At 40.9% G+C, this 22277-nt stretch overlaps 1 long non-coding RNA gene across 4 annotated transcripts in view; it reads right to left on the reverse strand.

The window, feature by feature from the left end:
* Nucleotides 1-22277, reverse strand: part of LOC143692211 (uncharacterized) — a 112836-nt gene that overhangs the window by 32513 nt on the left and 58046 nt on the right. Inside the window, exon 4 of one of the 4 annotated variants that reach the window (XR_013180084.1) lies at nucleotides 749-5215. The exons of 2 other annotated variants lie outside the window; for them this stretch is intronic. This is a non-coding gene — a long non-coding RNA (uncharacterized LOC143692211). One more of the 4 variants, XR_013180086.1, reaches the window with a different exon arrangement.

Raw genomic sequence — 22277 nt, forward strand, 5'->3', positions numbered from 1 at the left:
ACCAGTGAATGGATATCCCTCATCCATATGCAAATTCCGATTTCCAAGTTTCTGGGAATATTTCCAATGATAGTCCCTCTTAAATAACACCAATGCAAGTATTCAATACAGGTCACTAATAGCTACTAGAATTTGCATTATTTTTAACTCCTTCAATTAATTGTTGTTAATTTCAATTAAAAGTCAAAAGTGGAATTGCTAGGAGAAAACAAAATGCAAGTTTTTCTTTAAAGCAGTGTATCTTTCAGTTAAGAGGAAAGAATCCCATTTCAGTAATGCAGCCTTTACTTCACTGAGCATTAATAATACTTGACAAAAATCCTATGAATCTGATTCAAGTTTTGGGTCATGGATATTAAATCATCTATATATCTGCCAAGTTACACCAGGATTAAAAAAAAAATCTCTAAAACACACAGAAGGAGCAAATGTGTTTACAAGGTGCAGAAACATAAAGAAATTGTATAGAAATCCGATCTTATGAGAGATTTGATATGCAATGTTATTTCCCAAATAATCGTAAGAAAATTCTGATGCAAATCTGCCATGCTATTCACCTCACTAGAAAATTTAGTCCCTGAAACAAACCAAATAATAATTGTATGTGAATACAAAACAATTGAAATTGTTCACAGATACTTTGCATTTTTTCAAAATAATTTATTGTGAGAAGAGTTAATATTTTAATTTCTTCTGGACAATAAACTGACCAAATTAACAGACAACTTGACCATAGCGTTCTTTTAAAATGCACGGAAAGATTGGTGACAAATGTATTTACTTCTTCATCTCACGTGGTGATAATTTCAGCAAACACTATATATTCTGAGATATTATGTTGCTTTCAAAGTCAATTTTCATCTATGTTATATCTAATATGCAGAGAACAAGGACCATTTTCCTGGGACTGGATAGATCAAATAATCTGTTCATGAGTGGAACACCAATAATATACAAAGTCTAACAGTGTATGTGGTACATACAGAGAGTTACAGAATTTGTAAGTTCTTCTAGAGCATCAGCAAAACTGACATACTTCATAAATTTCAGCTTTTTTTGCACTAGTGCAAATTTTCCTTTCTCTTTAAAGGTGTTTACCCTAATAAAAAGCTAAAATTGTATCTTGCTGCTCTGCCATATGCTTATTCAAATGTAAATCAAGCGTTATTACCTCCAAGTTTAGTTTTACGACAGTAAAAGTGTTGAAAGGAACACTGAAACTTCCCTAAAAATATTTTTTCTCCTTCAATGTGGCAAGGACATTTCTGGAAAAATGATACATTCACATCAGTGAATACAACATTAATATAAAAATAATGTTTTTCTAATAAATCTGGATAAATCTAGATAAAATGTATCTATTCAAAGTCTTATCTTTGAAATAATTCTGTAAGGAAAAGTGAATTGATTCCAGTTTAAATTAAAAGTTTCTCATGAGAATGGAAATTGATACAGTAAATTGAGACAGCTTATTGTTGTTGCTCCCCAGTCTTTGACTTACACAACTAGAACTGTTTCTCTGAGCTCATCTCTCAGTGCTTGTGCTTAATAATCTTTCAATGTTAAGGCTTCCTTTTGAAAGTTAAGGCTTCCTTTTCAGTTTTGTGTTCTTTTTAGTATGCATTAGATCAACTAAATGAGAAAAGTCTCTAAATATATTTTATATGGACAAACAAAGCAAAATCAGTTATTACTGAAATTATTTCCTGTCTCCACCCAGTAAAAAGTAGAGTCTCAGGCTCAAGCGAAAGATGAAAGAAAAATGCATGTTAATCAATTATGAAAAAGAGAACGTTTCTTTGAATGAGGAAAAGCTGATTGGAATTAAGATAGGCTTTGTTCATATCTGCAAGTGGCATGAAGAATACTTTTCAGTGGAACAGAAAAGGGGGATTTGGGAGTGTTTGCCTGCTTAATGCTATAGTTCTTCAGAGCCCATGTGAAAATTTGCTGCTAGCTATTAATCATCATTGTGTCTCTGCAAAGGAGCTGTTACAATGATGACTGTATGTCATTATATTTCCACTCTTAAGTAACGAATCAGAGCGCTGGGAAAGTTGGATAAGAGTGGCTGGCAAACTTTTAAGCTGTGGAATCTATTTAAATAAATTTACATCACATTTGCTATTTTTGCTGGTACGGGAATCATACTTGAACATTAAACAATATGCTGTGTTCATAGGTCCTGGTCTTTTATTCTCCTGTCTCTGAGCCTACTTTCCAGGTCAGCTTTTGCCAGTGCTGGCAGCACGTTTTTCTCATAGCCTCTCATTCTCATAGCCTTTAGTTGCTTTCAAGTTGAATTAATCACAATGAAGGTTTTATGCATGACAGTTTGGAGAGCAGAATAGGTGGTGTCTGGGCCTGCTGTGTTGCTGCAAAATGGGTTCATTCTCTGCAAGCCAGCTCAGTTACTGAAGCCTTACTGGTGGGACATTACAGTGAACATCCAGATGATCCCATCATAATGAAAACAATTAGCTTCAAACTGCAAGAAGCCACAGGGTCACCTTTTGTTTCAGTGAGACTGCACCATTTAATGTGCTGCAGTGGATTTCAAATTTACGTTGATTTATCCTGTTGTACTCTTCTTTTATGGTCTTTATTTATAGATGTGTAAAGCAATTGGGAAAGTTTGAGTCTCAAACAGTTCAGGAATTGTATGAGAATTGTATGAATCTAAACCATTGTCTTATGTTTATTCTACAAAGTACTAGACTTGAAACATGTCAGGCTTAATTCTGTTAGGCTGAACTGCCTAAAACAGAGCCCTGAGGTTCCTCAAACCAGAACCTGAAAGTTTCTCTTCAGCTAACCATCAGCAACAAGCCAACAATAAATAACCCCAAAAATGTTCAAGATGCCAGTATTAATGTCTATTACAAGAATACAGAAAAGAACTGGTAACCATTTATAAAAGGAAAATTATACAACCATTAAAAATTAGTTAATTTTGAGCCTGTATCGAGGTGCTGCAAGTCACCTATTCTTGCCAGGCATAGCTGGTCGTGTTCATTGCTAAGAACCTTGTAGGCCACTGAATTTAATAGTACAACACAGCTGCTACTCCTGCAGGGTAAATATTACTGTATTTTGGCATTAACTTAGCTATTAACACAATGATAGTTTCTTATTTTTCCTTATCAGGCTCTCCTAGCACTACTACAATAAAACAAGCCAGTTGCACACTACCTGATTTTACACTAAGAGCCAAGTACCTGTTTTTCAGATTACCCAGGAAAAAAGATTCTGTTGTCTTGATTATATATTTTGGTACTTAGTAGATAAACCCATCAAATAATTCTTATTCTAGATCAAAACTTATGGCAAAGATTTTTTAGAATAATATGATGCTTCCACCCTCTTTGTCTATTGCCTTCCTTTCCACTACCCTCTTATTTTCTTTCTTATTTTTTCTGGTTTTAATCTGCAGGAAAAAAATATTATCAAAATTCCTCCCTTGTAATCTGCTTGGTGTGGCTTTGTGTTTTTGAAAGGTAAAATTAAATTGTGCCATCAGGTCTTTTATGTCTTAAAATTATTTCTGTTTATCAAAGGACCAGATAATGTACTTAAAATGTCTAGTTTTGAACAACATAAAATGCATTTATTACAGATACAAAAAACATTATAAAATCTGGACTAAATGCAGTTTGAATTTCAGAAGTCTATTTTTCCCCTACTGTTTATTAACCTTCCTTCAACAATGCATGAGTACAGCTTGGTGCAATTAGTAGGCTACAACAAAAATGAAAATAATTAGTACTACATTTAAGGCCAGGTATAGACTGCTTGGTCAAAAAAAAGACAGAATAAGAATATTTGACTTCTGTATATAATTTATTCAAATTATATAGGACATTATATATTCAAATGTGCAGTGCTATTCCTAACTATTGGATACAGATTTTTTCCTTATCATGCATTCACAAAAAGGCCAGACATTATTTTTGTGATATTGCCACAGCAAGACATTCCCTTTATCCATGAGTGATCTCATGCAAAGAAGTTGTGATACGTGATGGTGTTTACTCCTTATTTAAGTAGAGAAGTGTAATGAGTTTTGGAGGTAAGGAGGCAAGTTAATCTGTTAAGAAAAGGTTGCATGAACCTGCCTTTAAAATCACATGAAGAACCTTTACTTCATGTATTTTAGTCAAGAAATATGGCTTTGTTGTACTTCTTCAACCACCAGTGACATAGGTCTCAGTGATTTTATCAGTAGAAGATTTAGGTCTACAAAATGGAAAAAAGCCACTGAAATAAAAGGTTTCTCAGGACAAAATGGAATACAAAAAGAAAAGAAAATAGAAAGAACCAGAAGAGCAACACAGCCTTGAAGCCAGTTTAGTTTGAACACATGACCACTATAAATCATGAATGTCCTAAGCAAGAATGTACCTGGTTGTGTCAAAAAACAAAGAGCCTAATTTTAGGTCAATAAAAATAAAATATTTAAATTCTCTTAAGTCAGTTTTATAATAATTTTATTGTGGTTATCATGGCCTCACTGCAAGAGATATAGTTTGCAGGAATTTTGTATCTCTTATGTGACTGGCATGTTAAGAAATGTTCACAAATTTGAAAGCTTCCCTTTTCTTTTATCCTCTCAGTTGAGTTAACAAAAGATTTTACATCTCCCATAAAGCTGTGTAGGGGTTTCAGAAAACGTTTTGCTCCTAATTATCCTGTTTATTATATAAATTGACTCTTGCAAAACCTACTGATACCAATAGGGATTGCTGGCTTCACAACACATCCAAACCAGGCGAAAACAGACTCAGAAGTCTTGAGAGTTTTGGTATTTATTAGCATGGCCTTGTAAATCATCCATAATTACGGAGAGTGATGTTAGAACAATATTCATACTTACGCTATCTAAGTAATGTTGCAATGTTGTAACATATTTGCATTTGCATGCACATGCATACAAAGTGGTGGAAAATTTCTTGTGCAAAAAACCTTACTGTACTACACTGATGGTCTTTGCTGTTGTGCTGTTATTTCATAGTCCTTTAGTATTGCTTTCTTTTTTCTTAATTTTCCAAGAAACATAGTGCAAAGAGTAGTGAGAGTAGATTTATGCGGGTCCAAGCCCATTGCTGTCCAAGCATTTCTTGGAGTAGAGTCACTATGTTGCCTAAATCTTGTGAGCAAAGCCAGATGCACAACATAACTAGTGTTTCCATCTTCTTGGGACTCAGAGGGGTGTTCTCTGTAATGAAATTGATATTTTAATTTTCTTTTGTATTTTGCAGAGTGAATTTGGGAGGGACAAAGCATGAAACATCACTTTGGCAATTAATATCCTCACAAGAATATATGATTTCTACCTGGACCCGGGTTCCATTGAAACCCATGAAATTGGAAACAACCCAGAAAAGACATGCCATTCCAATGAAACCCAAATATCTGGTAAGGCTGAGTTGAAGAAGTTGACTCACTCGTTCTGGAGTACTGAGAACTCAGTCAATGCCTAAATTCAGATATTGAGTTTCTAGCAACCTGCAGGACATCATTGACGTTGTATATACATCAAAAGAACTGGAAGAAGTGAAGGAAAGGTTCATTTAAACCTTTTCAGCTGCATTGGTGTAGTGTGATATGAAGTCAAGTGCTTATGCACTTCTAAACACATGGAAACAAACTTGGGAGCCTTTGGGTGCATGACCATGATTGATTTACAGTAAGTCTTTCACAATACAAGGGAAAGATCACACGAACTAAGTGGAATTAAATAACCTCACTTTAATTTATAAGCATTGCAAAGGAATCATCTACTACTAGATACTGTAGCTCTAAGGAATTTGTGGTTTATCTTTCAGCTGTACATGTTTTGACAAGTTAAAGCTGGGTGTCTGTTCGAGCCATAACATTTTTATGAGTTAGGCCTCTGGTTACCAAGGTTTTCCTATGATGGCTGTGACAGAGACAAAAGCTTGTCTGCCAGAGCCAGATCTTTTTGGCCATCACTCAAGTCTCTCCAGACCTGCTGCTAGACACTTTACCAGGTATCTGATCTGGTCATTTTAAAAGCTGCTAACTGACCCAGAAACAATGGAGAGATTGGGATTGTATTTTTCACTGGAGATCCAGATTAAATGATTGAAACATGGGTAAGATCTGGTTGATAAAGTGTAAAGCCAACTGGAGGTAGATGGAACTCTCAGCAGAGAGTAAGTCAGTGGTGTCTGTTACAGATGAGTAATGTCTGTAACATTGGCTCTCACAATTAAGAGATGAATATTATGTGGATGTTAATAGAAATTTTATAGATGTATAATGATGTTATTGGAGAAATTTTGTAGATGTATAGTGATGTTATTGGAATATGTCTTCCCAGAGTCCTCTTTCGCCTTCCCCTTGTAATAGCCTTGGTAGTCAGGGCATTTGGGGAGGGCCGGCCTATTACTAGGAGGCACAGCATAGTGACACCTGACCTCTAATCAAGATGTAAGAAAGTAATCTCCAGCAATGGATGGCAGAGTAGGAGTTGACTGACAAAACTTTGGGAGTTTGGTTACGGGTATAAAAGGCAGAGCCTCCGTTTTGTGGATGAGCACATGGCTGCTGGTCATGGAGACTCCGAGCGCTGTAATTTTTCTTTATTCAGTCCTTTGTAGTATTTTTGTTAAGGTTTAGTAAACCTTTGAAATTTTAAAAGTGAACATTGTTTCTCACAAACAGGGGCTCATCCAGGATAAAAACCTCATCTCTGTGACCCTGGGAGATTTTGAGAGGGAGGTGTGGCTTGCCAAGTTCAGCAGCTCGATCGGCTTCTCTTCAGGTCACTGGATAAGTAGCAGGTTAACACCCCAAAAATAGCAAAAGACAAAATAATTAACAAGAAGAGGGGGAAATTAAGTACCATCCTCATCATTGTTTTGGCCAGATTGATTGTCTGTGATCTGGGTGTACAAATATCAGCTTCAGACAAGTAGTACACGGGATCCCTCCTGGTTGGAGCTTCAGGATATTGGATGATTGGACATATAAGGTGGGGGGGGAAGAAAGTGGGGACCCTGTGGCCGATGGGACATGTGTGGAGGAGGGGCAGAGAAGCTGCAAGCTGGATGTGTAGAAGAGGAAAGTGGGGACCCTGTGGCCAGTGGGACGTGTATGATAGAGACATATTAGATTTAAGGGGACCCAAAAGCCTAGAAACACCAGATTGAGGGTCACCAGATTTAGAAGGTATTGGAGTGATGGTGACAATCGCTGATCAGAAAAGACTGCCCTGTATCAGGGCGGAGAGTCATGGCAGCTTTCCCAACCCGCCGGCACACCTGCTCCATGTTGGGCGGCACCATGCACACCGCTCAGCGCAGTGGGCTTCTGGTGCGCACTCAGTGTGTTAACTTCCAGAGCTTGCCAACCCAAGCTAAGAGGGGGTGCTGCCACTGGTAGCGGTGACTGGGAGACACTGAGTGCAGGGATGTCCAGTGCTGGCCCAGTGGTGCGGGGTTTCCTGGGTGGGGGCCGTGAGTGGACAGGGTTTCCTGAGCGAAGAAATGCCAGTGGGACCTGGTGCATTTGAGACGCGGCCAGCGGGGACCCAGCACAGTAACTTCCAGTTTTTGTCAACCCAGTCTGAGGGTCGGGAACTTCTGGTTATGCGAGGGGGACAAACCACGGGATTTGCTAGCTCAGTGGTGGTGGTGTGACCACTGGGGGTGTCAGGAGACAGCTTGGTTGTGCTGGGGTGTCGGAGAGTGCGGCGCTTGCACCGCTGGGGTTTGGAACTTCTGGTTGTGCAGGGGCTTCTCCGTGACTCATCAGCATCCAGCCGAGCGGGTGCAGGGGGGGACATCCTGGGGGAGACACTTCCCTGTGGCATCCGGCGGCGCAAAGCTGAGCAGGTGCAAAGAGCACTGGGGTGGCATGTCGCCAGCTTTTTGGCAGTTGCCCCATGTTAGCAAGCTGAAAGGCAGTGGGAAGGGGGAGTGCAAAAATGGCAGCACCTCCCCTGTAACACCCTTCGGCATAAAGCCATGGGACTGGGGTACCAAAGCCCTGCACTGTTGTCCCCAGCACTGCCAGCTCGGCGGGGAGGGGGCGGTGGCTTGGGGGCGTGGAGCATGGTTGTGCACAGCACGCCTGGCGATCGGTGCCATTTGCAGGGGGCTCTGGTGCTGTGGGCTTGCCTGTGCGGGGCTGTCCGCGGCGACTCAGGGGTGCTGGGAGCAGTGGCGCTCAGCAGGACTGGCCTAGGAGCTCTGGGCTGAGGAGACTTCGCTGTAGTGTCCGCTGGCACGTGGAGCCATGGGGCCGGGGTGTTGGACTGGAAGGCTTCTCTGCGGTCCGCCAGTGTGGAGCCGCACAGGCATGGGGGTCCATGTGGGTAGCTTGGCTGCTGAGGTGCAGAGGCTTCCCCTGACCCGTCGGCATAAAACTGTATGAGTCCGGGACCACGTGAGTGTCTTGGCAGCTGCTTGTGCTGCTCTGCCAAGGGTGCTGAGGTACCAAGCCGAGGCAGGAGAGGAGCGGCAGAACCAACTAATGGTAGGGTCCCCGGACAGTAAGCAGGTCATTTATTTGCTTTTGTTTTCCAAGAAGAAGGTAAAGCTTCTTTCTTTCTCTCTTTCTTCTGGCTAATCGGCAAGGTGGGCTCTGTCAGGAGAGCCTGTGGTTAGACTGATGAGGATAGGACTGGGAGCAAGTAGAAAGTCCCCAAGGAGGGAAGGAGGAAGTATAGACATGTCAACAGGTATACCCTCCGATAACCCACTAAGAAGAAAACAAACTTAGTAGAGATGTGACCCCAACACTGAAACTATATGTACTAGCCATGGTGTGAGTCAAGAGTAGATGTATCGAGTTTTAACTACCTTGCACCCCACTATGTCCGAGCAAAGTCCTGGACTCAAGAAAAATGCTAGCTCAGAGTGTGCTTTGTTTTCGTCATCCCATTTACCACCTCATGCCTTCTTGTCTCTTTCTCCATGAATATTAATTTTTGATCAAGTGTGACTCAGAACAGTTGTTTTCCACACAAATTTAAAACTAACAGGTGCTACTTCTCTTTCAAGTTAAGAGAAGTGCTTGAGTGTCAAAAGCTCAGATATTTTTCCATGCATGATGCAGATACCTTCCCTCTTTCAGTCTGAGATGAAATCTTGATGAAAAACTGTTTCGAAGTCACTGTAACCCCTGCAGAGAGGCCTGGATCTTTCCTTACCATACCCCCAGGCGACTGTGAGCTGTCCTCCATAGTAACAGAGGCCACAAGTACCCCACCTCAGTTAAGAAGGTGCCCCTTGGCAAAACACAGGCTTCTAGGGCAGTGGAGTAAGGCTCTTGTTAGTTCCTACCACATCATCCCATGATAATGTAAGGGGTGAGAAATGTTGTGTGTGCTATGTACTGCCAGTGATTCTCAAAAATCCTTCTAATCCTCTCCTTTGTGCTGGTCTGGCTCCTGGAGAAGACAGGACAGCAAAAGGTGCTCAAGTTTTGCCCTTATAGAGTGAGAGGCAGGAAGCAAGAATTCAGAGTGGTCTCTCTTTGACCTTTCCTTTAAGGACATGCCTGTCTGTTCCCACCCCAAAGGCACAGAGGATGCTCTTTAAACTGCGCCACAATGTCCCACCCACACTCCCTTCTCTTGTCCCCATCCCCACCATGTCGTGATCTCACAAGGAGAGATTCATAGGGGCATTGGGGCCAGGAGAGCTCTGGGAGAATGCTGTATACATGTGTGCTGGCGTGCATGGCTCTGTGTGCACATGTGTTTTCTAGTGTGCCCAGATGTGAGTGTACACGTCCTGCTTTGCACAGTGTACATGTGTGCTGGTGGGCACAGCACTGTTCACATAGATAAACTCGTGTACACATGATTGACTGCTGTTTACACATGTGTTAAATTGCACAATTTCAGGTGTGAGTGGGTCTCTGCACAGTTCTGTGCTTGTGAGTGTGAACAAGTTCTACAGATGTGAGCATGGCTCTGTGTGGGACATGTGTATATTAATGTGTATGACACTGCACACATTGGTGTGCAAACGCTTTACGCGCAAGCAGGTCTCACGCTTGTGGGTCCATGTGTACTGGTAGAGATTGTACATAGGTGAGTGTCTGTGTAGCACATGTGTGCTGGTGTGGCAGGCTGGGTGTACACAGGTGCTACTATCAAGTACTGTGGTGCACAGGAGCTTTTTGCAAGTGAGCAGGTAACTGTGTATGTGCATCAGCTCTGCACATGTCCCTGTGCGCACACATGGGCTGGGGACAACCAAGGACATGGCTCTGGATACACAGCTCTGTGCATCCATCTGCTGTCCCACCTGGGAAAACAGACATGTGTGTATATGGGTGTTTCTTTGTGTGGCACTACCTAGCTCTGCTGGCTGGAGTGGCTCCTGGCTCTCTGTGTACGCGATGTTCTTGTAGGGAGAGAAATTTGCCTCTACATATAAATTTGCAAAAAGGTTAAGGTTTATATAAAGTTGTGTACAGTGAATTCCATCAAATTTAAATTTCCATTAAATCCCTATAAACAGGTGTTTCTGCAATCACTGTGATCCACTGCTGCTCTAACCCACATTCCCTGGAAACTGCTGCCATCAAAATGGGATGCTAAGCCAAGTATTTTAAACCTCTCTGCGATTGTAATGCTTCTTAGGCCACGCTGTTCTCTTGTGTCAACAGTGGTGGGTAACTACTTTAAGACTCAATTACCCTTTCAAATAATGAAACATATGAGGAGGCTGTGCTATGTGCATTGTCTTCAGTTTAACCCCTAGTCGGGAGGTCCCTTTCAGGTACTGCTAACTACTGAATCAGCTGTGTGAACTGCAGAGCGAGAGTAGAGAATTAAAGGCCTGATAAAAGAACCCAAAGAATAGGCTAGGTGAGAGATAACCGAAGAAGCTTGAAGATGTCCAAAAAGTAGTCAAGCTTCCACCAGCCAGCTTGAGGACTGTTTTAACCTAACACTTTGGGTAGGGAGTTTGAACCATATTGGTTATTGATGTAATTGTCCTGTTTTAATGGATGGGAATTACAAGCATCTGTTGAGGGGAAGTACACAGGGAACTGTAAGGTATTGGTGCAGTTTCCTGAAGAAACAATTAGAGTAAGACAGGAAATAGAGGGCAAGAATGGGTTGTCCCCTGTGTTCGCCACTGTGAAGATTAGAGCCCTGCTGCAGGCAGCAACCCTGTAGGCATGGTAAGGGGGGGGCAAGAAGGCCTTATCATTCCTCAATTGTCTTTTAATACAATAGGGACTAGAGGGCAAGACTGAGTTGGCCTTTTTACTCACCATTAAGATACACCTGCTATGGGTAGCAACCCCATAGGCACTGTAGATGGGGGTAAAAAATCCATACCAGACCTCTGAGATCCCATTTTGTCCATTCCAAATAAGTGTGTCTAAGGAAAACGTGAGATTTTTTTCTTCTTTTCCCACTGTCCTTGCCCACATCAACAGATGCTAGTATGACTCATTAAATACATATTTTTTTGAGTAGTCAGAGTAGATAATCTGAGTAGAAAATGAGAGTTAATCGTTCGAGCCAAATAACTTATAAAAAAGAAAAAAGGGGATTTGTTTTAGATGAGTAATGTGATAGTTGGCTCTCACAATTAAGAGATGGATATTATGTGTATGTTAAGATAAGTTTTGTGGATGTATCGTGATATATCCTCCCACAGTCCTCTTTTCCCTCCCCCTTGTAATAGTCTTGGTAGTCAGGGCATTTGGGGAGGGCCAGTCTATTACTAGGAGGCACGGCATAATGACACCTGACCTCCAATCAAGATGTAAGAAAGTAATCTCCAGCAATGGATGGCAGAGTAGGAGTTGACTGACAAAACTTTGGGAGTTTGGTTACGGGTATAAAAGGCAGAGCATCCGTTTTGTGGATGAGCACATGGCTGCTGGTCATGGAGACTCTGAGCGCTGTAATTTTTCTTTATTCAGTCCTTTGTAGTATTTTTGTTAAGGTTTAGTAAACCTTTGAAATTTTAAAAATTAGTGCTGTTTCTCGTAGTGTCTCACATGGAGACAACCATTGCCCTCCAGGGCTCCTTCACATCATCACCTGAATATCAGTTGTTACTAACATTACAATATATATGTTTTCCTGTTCTGAATATGTAGGAATCTTTAAAATCAGAGGGTTTTGGGAAAGATGTAAAAGACAGGCCTTAGAGACAGTAGAACTGTGATTAGAGCTAAGTAGTAGCTATAAGATTTGTCAGCAGAAAAATTATGTAAGAAGTAGAAAAGTAACGACAAATAGAACAATGGTCTGTGTATTAACACTTGTCTAGAATAACTCCTTAAGTTTCAGAATAGTATATCTAGTAAAATATTAGGAAGTTCTAAGCTTAATAATGGAGTTCTGTGCATTGTGTTTTAAGGCTTACAAGTAGGTATTGTATTGGAAATAAGCAAGCATTGTTCTAACCGAAGGTAGGTCTACTTACAGTGGTTGGATGGAACAATATGTTTTTGCTTTGTGTGATTGGTCAAAAAACTTTTAAAGTAAGTTGTAACATTCTTTGTCTGCTGCCTGGGATGTGATCTAATGGCATCTTCCCATTGTCGTAACCATGTAATGAGACTTATGCTGGAAAATAAAACAGCTCAAGATGTGTTCTTAGTGGTCCCGTCCTGTTCGTGATTTGTACATAGCCCCCAACTAGCAATATGAATACAGGGCTTCATCATTGCCAACAAAGCCTAATAAATCCTTATACCAGGCTGGTTAAGATAGCTGGGATGTAACTAAAGACTGTTGTCACCTGCTGCCTATTCATTGGTTTCTGTCAAACTATGTAGTCTTGGGCTGGCTCCCAATGGATAGGTGTAGATATCACAGAATGATGGCAACATTTGACACTAATTGGCACCCATGTCTTAGCTGCTTTCAGCCTCTTAATGTGGTCCCTCCCCATGAGGGGGATGAGGCATGCTGGTGGTAAGTTTGCTCTCTGCAGCCTCTCCTGCAGGAGCTCTGTGACAAGTAGCTCAAGCAGACAGAAAAAAAAAAAAAAAACCATAAGGGAATAGTTTTGTATGGTAAACCCTGTATTTTTGAGCAGAGTGTTTAGCAATCAATAGCTTTTGATATATATCTAATGCAATGGAAAAAAATTAAAATGCAAATATCGTGTATATGTTAAGAGAAGTTTTATACATTTATAGTTGTGTTTTCCCCCTCCTTGCATTGTTATCATGGGGTAACCTGGGTAGTCGGGACATTTGGGAGGGTCAGCTTACTGACAGGTTACTCTAGCAGCACCTGACCGCCAATCAGCATTTAAGGAAGTAAACTCCACCACTGGACATGGAAGAAGGAGTCGATGGACAGAACTTTGGGAGGGGCTAATGGGTTAAAAGGCAAAACCTCCATTGTGTGGATGAGCATCTGGGGGGAAAAATCCTCTGCTCCCAGCACCATAATATTTTCTCTATTCAGTCTTCTGTTATATTTTTGATAAAATTTTAATAAGCCTTTTAAATTTTTTAGGAGTATAATTTCTCATAATGGTGGGGGGCTTCCCCCAGGATTTATACCTCACCCCGGTGACACTAGTTTTCAAAGGGGGCGCCCCCTGCCACAACTTTGGCAGAGTCTATCAAACTCTCCGAGGACCACCGGTGGTTGCAGAATGGAAGCCCAAAGACAACATGAGGCTGGATAAAGAAAAGAGGAGAAGGGGAGGTGAGTACCATCCTCGTAACTACTTTTGCCAGATTGTGACTCTGTAATTCCAATATATAAAAGTGAAATTCACACTAGTACTATACTGGATCTGTCCTAGTCCCTTGAAGCATCAGGATATTGAACGGTAAGAAGAAAAAGGGAACAGTGGGACGTGTGGTGGGGAGGAAAAGCAGAGATCCCCCAAAGAGGACCCTGTGGCCGGCAGGATGCGTGAGATTGAAGAGTTTGTGAGGGGTTTGCGGCAGAGGTCGCCCATTGGGGGAATCGCGTTTGTGTGGGGACGGGGACCCGCAGCGGGATTCCCAGATGGCACACACAAAAGGGGCTGGTGTGCTCCGCATGACTCAGCGGCCCGTGCAGGGTGCAGTGGCTCGTGCAGCGCTCAAAGCGGGGGCTGCCTCTGGGGCGTATGCAGTGCTATAATTTCCAGAGACCGGACTGGAAGCCGGGCGACCGCCGAGGGGTTTGTGTCGCCCAGGAGTCATTGTGCCAGTTCGCACACCGCCTACCCGAAGGGCACCACGGGCAGACTGACGGCGAGCCGAATCGGGGTGGGTGGAGCCACCGAAACCGCGGCTGAGCTAGGCCAGGGGTGGGACCACAGCTGTCAAGGCGAATTGGGCCAGGGGCAGGTCACAGCCGAGCGGAGCCAGGTGGGGCTGGGAGCAAAGTGCCACTGGGGACCAGATGAGGGGGGGAAGGGCAGGGACAAGTCTGGTGATACAGAAGTCCCTAGATCATAAGTGTTTTTCTTAGTTTTCAAAAGCGAAGTACAGTTTGGGGGTTTTTTTTAGGTTTTTTTCCCCTCTTCCCTTTTCCTTCTCTTTACTCCTATCCTTGTTTCCTCCCCCTCCTTTTTGCCTTTCCCTTGTAAGAGAGGCAGGCTCTGTCAGGGGAGGGCCTGTGATTGGTCGGTCAGGATGGGACTATGGACAAGTAGAGAATCCCCAAGGGGAGAAGTGGAAATTTAAGAGATGCCAATAGGTATCTCCAATACCTCCAGATAGCCCACTACGAAGGAAACTAGCCCAGAAGAAATATGACCCCAATACCAGAGATAAAGACAAACTCCAAATGAGTCAGTATTGCACAGTAGAATACACCAAAGGGAAAATCAGGAGCAACCATGTATACTGGCCGAGATGTAGATCAGACAAAAGATAAAGATCTCGGGCAGGCATTCAATATCTGTGTAAGAGCTAAGGAAGAAAGTGACTACCCTCCCTGCTGGGAGGGGGAGACCTCATCCTCGAAGGTGATCCTGTTTAAAGTATCAGAGAATGAGACCCTTTAAAATACTTGCCCCCTCCACCTCCAGTAGCCCCAATTGCACCTCCTGTACCCTCTGTTGGGCCTAGCCGAAACACCAGAAACAGGGTGGCACAATGAGAGGAAAGCAGATCAGAGGATATGATTATATCCCAATAGGATACCTAGGATATAGAGCAATAGAATTATATCCCCTGAGGGAAGTACTCCGGTGGGAGCTGCAGGGAAGAATTGGATTTGTAGTTGTACCTCTAAGTTCCTCTGATGTGAAAATGTTCAAGAAAGAATTAAAAGGATTACTAGAGGACCCCATTAGATTAGCAGAGCAGTTACACCAGTTTCTGGGACCCAATATTTATACATGGGAAGAAATGCAATCAATAATGACCATGCTATTCACACCAGAAGAAAGACAGATGATCTGGGTGGCTGGGATACGGATATGGGCAAGGGACCTCCAGGGGACCTGAAAAGGTCCATAATGTGCCCCAGTTGGGATCACAAGAGCTCTGGGGGAAGGCAAGACTTAGAGGAGTATAAAGCATTAATTACAAGATATATCAAAGAGGCAGCTCCATGAAATCAAAATGCTTGTGAAGTTTTTGATGAACAGCAAAAGAAAGAAGAAACCCCAACAGAGTGGCTAGAAAGATTGAGGAAGAATATGAGGCAACATTCAGGACTGACCCAGATACAGTAGCTGGACGGATCTTACTAAAGATAAATTTTGTCACTCAAGATATATGGAGAAAGTTAGAAATGTTAGATAGTTGGCAAGAAAGGAGATTAGAAAATCTTTTAAGAGAGTTACAGAAGGTATATGTAAAGAGGGACAAAGAGAACATCAAGGCAAAAGCCAAGGTAATAGTAACCACCAGCATGTAAAGAGCAACCCATGTAAGGGAGGGGGACCCTAATGCGAGAAGGTGGATGGAGGGGGGGTGCAGCTTCTTGGGACTGGACACAAAACAGATAGTTTGGGAAACGGGGAAACCTAGGACCAGTTTGCTTTTACTGTAAAGAGAATGGGCATATCAGAAAGAATTGACCCCCACAGGGAAAAGGACCTGAGGATCTATGAGACTGAGCAAAAAGGAGAAGTGGGAGATTAGGGGTGTCAGGCTCTACCTCCTAGGGACAGAATACCATCAGGAGCTCTTGATAACTTTAGAAATAGGTCTCCAGGAAGAATTTAAAAGAGGAAGAATTTGAATTCTTAGTAGACACAAAAGAACTTGTGTTTGTAGAATTCCAAAGGGGTGCAAAAAAGGTCAAAATACCATGCTGGTAGTAGGTGCAAAAGGGAAAGGATTCAAAATCTCACTTATAAAGCAAGTAAAGTTTGAAGGAACAAATAAAATAGGAATTGGGATTCTATTAGTTCCAGAAGCAGGGTACAATTTATTAGGATGGGATTTACAGGTGCAGTTGGACGTTGGAGTACTCCCAGAGGAAGGGAAAATGGTAGTTAAGCTTCTCCAGTTAAGGGAAGAATATGAGGAGAAAAGTCATAAAATGGTGTGGGCAAAATCGAAAAATTGAGGTAAATTGAATATGAAACCTGTAGTAATAAAAGTAGTTAATGAGGACCATCCAGTTTCCAAGGAGGAAAACTATTGTACATTGATGGATCTTAAAGAGTAGTCCAGGGGCACCGGGTATTGGAGTTTGCTATAGTGGATGAAGGGTTGGTAGCCACAGGAAAGGGAAAGTTACCTTCCAAATGGTCAGCTCATGCATGTGAGTTATATGCCCTAAAGCGACCTCTGGAAATATTAGCACAGAAAAGAGGAACAATATATACAGACTCAAAATATGCTTTTGGAGTAGTGCATACATTGGAAAAAATCAGGAAGAGAGGGGGCTATTAAATTCAAAGGGAAATTCACAAAAATATACAAAAAAAACTTATTTAAAAGTGTTAGAAACTTTATAATTACCAGAGGAAATGCCAGTAGTGTACGTTAAGGGATGTTAAAAAAGGCTGATTCAAGGGGAATGAAGGAAAAATTTAGCAGATTTAGAAGCTAAAAATGCAGCTGAATCAGGGACACTCTCCACACCTGGCACAGAGATGCAGGGATTGAAGGGTAATTTACTACTAGAAGAGGTCACCTATGGATTATTAGTATTCTGAGGAGTAAGAGGTGACAAAAAAAAAAGATTACATTATTAGCTGAGAACATTTAGGAATATAGTTAACTTTCATCATATAATCAGTCCCACAGAAGTCAACGAAACCTTCTGTTAGCAATTCTGGGCACTTGGTGCTCTTTTTATTTTGAATCATTGAGGTTTATGTGAAATGCGTTCTGTCTAGAAATATGTTACCTAAAAAATATTTTTGTATTTATATTGACACAATATACAATTACAGTGTGAATTTTATGAGTGCCAGAGACTAAAATACCTTTTACAAATATACTGACATTCATAATGAACTAATACCTTGCAAACTACTTGTTTCTCTCACATTTACGTTTTTTGTGTCCAGGCTTAGCCCTGCAGGCAATTATTTACTTCAGTAACTTTTCCACGTAAGGCTTCTCATGGCAGTCTGAAGGCCTATTCTCACCTAAAGGACAGCTGTTCGAGCCCTTCCCTAAGGTTGCTAAGTAATAATTTCCACTTGCAGGATTTTCACATGATACTTATAACTAAAAATAAACTCCTTCATTAAAATGCACAGACTACCAAAAACAAGGGTGTCCTAAGCTCTCCTGGTAGAGCTTTCTTTGGATCTCTTGTCCCCAAAAGAACAGCCACATACATCTGTGATTCTTCTGCATAGAAGAATGCCTCCCAATTAGACTTCAAGATCCTAGAGATTTGCACCACTCAACCAAGTGCCTTATTGTGTCCAGCTGAAGTAAAGCCTGGCTATGAACAAATGAGCAAGGGGCTACTGTGAAGTGAATTCCAGGGACCCAATGAGAGCAATAGTGTCTGTGAATGCAGATCAACCTAACACAGCTGCACGAGTAGGGAAAACCAGAAGATGACCACACAAAAGGAGAGTCAGAATGTGGGAGGGTGGTTGAAAAATAGGGATGTGGGAGAAAATGCAGTGGGAGGAAAAGGAGAGGGGAAAGGAAACAAATTGAAGAAAACCAGAAGGCAAGGAATGAAGGCAAAGACTGACAGAAAAAACCCAGCAGTGGTGAGCTAAGAGTAAAAAACAGTAGTAGGAAATAGCAAATTACATCTTGGAAAACTAATAGAAACTTTATAGGACTTAACAAAAAGCTGAATGATACACACAAAACTATGGGGATGGACAAGTCTGTATCATGGCCCAGTATTTAGCACTAATGTTTTTGTTAGAAAGTTGAACAAGATAATTGAAGTTTCTGCTGGAAAACAGAAGGTCTAAAGGTGGACCACACAGCTACACAGATTTCTAGACTGGTGCCAAAATTGAAAGGGTGGCAGGAAGGTGCTGTGGCCTCCAGTATTTCATGTCCTCCTCTGTAAATTTCCAGACCAACCCTGGTAGGGTTGACCTTTGTTCTTAGCTCTTAAAAAGTAATTGTTTTTGCCTGACAAATAGAGTACAAAGAGGGTATTTCCAAAATATCCGTCACTGCAGAAACACTGAATTTCTTTAGGGAACTGCAAAATATCTATCCTCAGCTTCTGTGCTACTTTGGACAGCAATTATTACAATCCTTGCTCTGCAAAACACATAGCTGATGCTTTTTGAATTTGCCACTTCATTATTCTTGAGCAGAGCTCATTGGATGTGGATAGATACAACTGAGAGTAGTATTAGATTGTATATTAGGAAAAAATTCTTCTCTAGGAGGGTGGCAAAGCACTAGAAGAAGTTACCAAGAGAAACTGTGGATGTCCTATGAGGGTACAGGACCTGGTTGGATAGGGCTTGAACCAACCCGGTCATGTGGAAGACATCCCTGCATATGGCATGGGAGTTGGAACAAGATGATCTTTAAGGTGCCTTTGAACCCAAGCCATTCTATGATTCTATGATCAAACTGCCCAATGCCTGTTTTCCCTCCTTTATCTAGTTCTTCACTTACTCTGTGCAGTCAGTTGGACTGGTTACTCTGGAAAACATCAGTATTGTTCTGTTCAGGGTTGTGAGAGATTGGAATGTTAATGGTTAATGACTTAAAGTATTCCTTCATTTGTAGAGGCAGGAGGGTGCTTTGCTGAAGCCAGATTTGCACTCATCACTCAACTGAGGGAAAGGTAGAGACTTTTTTGTGTGCTGCAGTTTGAGCCAGGTAAGGGAGAAGTCTGGTAAGAAGTAGATCATGCGGAGAAAGGATAGTGCTTTTTATCATGCCAATGGTTTTACAGCTGGTTCGGTTGTAAAACTCCCTCCCCACCTCGCCTCACCTCGCCTCGCCTCGCCTTGCCTCGCCTCACCTCCCCTCCCTTCCCCTCCTTTCCCCTGTAGGACTGAGATTAATTAATCTCTTCTGATGGGGAATAACTGGCTCAACTATGCTGATGACAGAGGTAGCTAACATCTCTTAGAGAGACTCATAAATCATCAAATACCCCCACAGTGCACCCCAGACTTTCCTCCTGAGGTCTGCCACCAGAGGACTGCACAAATGTTACAACAGAAACACAGTGCTGAAATAGACAGTATACTTCTTCTTCCTCCTGCCCAGGGGAGGTACATTCCATCTAAACCTAAATGTACATTAACCAGTTCATCACTGTGTTTCATGGGTTTTTCCGTGTCCTGATGGATGAAGATTGTGGTCATCTCTACAAATAGACACCAAAATTGCAACAATCAAGGCAAGATCCATGGGTGGTGATACCTTTCCACTCTTATCCTTTCTTTCACTTTCTTTCTTTTCCCTATATATTTTTGTCAGTGTTCTTTTTATGCTTTTATGTTGCTATATTACTATAGATAATGATAACAAAAATGCCTACCTGCTTTCCACTGTAACCACTAAAATAAACTCACACACATATATATATGTATATATATTTATTATACACATCAGTCATTCAGTGTCATCTCACTTGCTCTGCCCCAAGGGATCTTTTAAAAAGAACCTGGGTTACCTTTACCTTCTGGGGCCGGTGATAACACGAGTTCACCCAGGACATCCTTACAGCCACTGTCTGGTCTCAACACTTCTATGCTGTTACTTACATGAGGGTTTTTTATGCAATCCCCATATTGAAAAATTGAATACTTCCGTGGTTTTATAAAACTATAAAGAAATTTTACCGTCTGTATTTATTTCAGTGGGCATAAATCTCCTTAATCAGAATGAATCTGTCCTCATGAGGCAGACCTTCTTCACAAAGAAGTCTCTGGCATGGTGAAGAGCAAAATATAAGTCCTGTATATTTGTTGAATTATTTTCCTTATTCTAAAAACCATTCTCAATGCAGAAAAATACTGTTCAAAAAGCTACCAAAACCAAGAACAACAAAGTTCTATTAATTTTCTCTTCCACTTAGCAAATCAGTTAAACCTATGCATATCTTTTAACTGTGAGTAAGTTTATCCTGCTCATGAGTCTGTAGCAGATTAACTTCAAGGTACTCAGTATCTTGCAAAGTTGCTCTGGTGATTTTGCTAGCATTATTAATATTCCTTTCAAAGTCTAATTGCAATTTTCACTTACCTTGTGTGTCACTGACTAAGTAAGTAGTGCTGGTGAAAACTATTCACAGGACTACTACAGAATTAAATAAAATATGGCATATTCAAAACTTTATTAAAGGATTTGTTGTAAACAACATGGCAATATTTCATCTTAGTAGTTTTTATTCTCCTTTATTAATTAATATTCCTAGATAAGGAGAAATGAAAACACAAAATTTACAAATCCTTGCTGGGTGTGTTTTTCCTTAAGCTCTGTAAGAATTAATCTGTTCTATAATATACTAGGTATTTTTATATTATATTTGATATATTCATTTTTTATAGCAATAGTGTAGTAGTACATTAAAGCATGAAAATTTGCTTATGGAAATAAAAATTTGATGCATACTCCATGTATTTATATGCATATTTATATGTGTGTTTATTGAAATAGGCACATATTTATTGATGTATATATGTACACATGTATTTTATGTATTTATACTGAAATTTTAACATAATGTGAACATGGCAAAATTATATATAATATGCAATATATATTTTAGTGTATGTGTATGTATATATACATGTGTATACATTCTACATGTTCTACATGTACATATTGGATACTGCAAGCATTGTATATGGAGGTATGTATGTCGCAGACATCTTTTCACTAAAAATCCTTTCTTTAGGATTTTTCCTTCTGAGAAGCTAAGAGGCCTCAGAGACAGAATGTAAACAATGGTTATCTGCTGCTGTGGAATGCAACAGGTCCACCTGTGATTGGCCCATCTTGGATGTCTATAATTAATGGCCAGTCGAGGACCAAGCTATCTCGGACAGAGTCCGAGAGAGCTGCCTTTGTTATCATTCTTTTCTTTTCTATTCTTAGCTTAGCTAACTTCTGAGGAAACCTTTCCTTTTCATTTCTTTTTAGTATAGTTATAATGCAATATATATATCTCATAAAATAATAACTCAAGCCTTCTGAACATGGAGTCAACATTCTTGTCTCTCCCCTCATCCAAGAACCCCTATGAACACAGTCACACAATATCTATTCAAACAGAGAAAATTCCTATACTTACATCTATGCATATCCACATATTCTGAAGCACATGTTTAAGACATCAATTTAATCTTCAAAGATCCCCTGGCATATTATAAATTTTAACCATTTTGAAAATGCAGTGTTTGGGGGGACCATATTGGTCTGTGCAGTTGGGAGGCTCATGTATTGATGCCCTTGTGCAGATATGTGAGCACCTCCATGAGCCTGAGTCCTTGGGTGCAAAATATTCCCACCTTTCATATGAGTAACACAGCTGCAAGTTATATTTGCAGTGTGTCACAGTCAGGTTTACACTGGGTATATACATGTCCACAAATAAATGTAAAATGCCTGATTTGACATCCCTGTGTAATGCAAAGTAAAAACTTCCCACATTTTTTTATTACCTTCTGGCTAATTTCCCCAATTAAATCTAAGACCTTGCACAATAATGAAAGACTTTCAGTGAACTCTATCACTCTTGTTCCACAAGGAGGACAGGATTGTGTTGGTGTCCATTAAAAATACCATACCATTAATGAATGGTAATATCATTCATTAATGGTATGGTATTTTTAATGGAAATACCATACAATTAATGAATAAAGCAAAAAGTACATATATTTTTCAAACTACAAATGCAGTAGTGTGTTTATGTATTTAAGAGACACAATGAAATGTATACTTGAAATATA

This window comes from Agelaius phoeniceus, chromosome Z (genome assembly GCF_051311805.1).
Source record: "Agelaius phoeniceus isolate bAgePho1 chromosome Z, bAgePho1.hap1, whole genome shotgun sequence".
Taxonomy (NCBI): Eukaryota; Metazoa; Chordata; class Aves; order Passeriformes; family Icteridae; genus Agelaius; species Agelaius phoeniceus.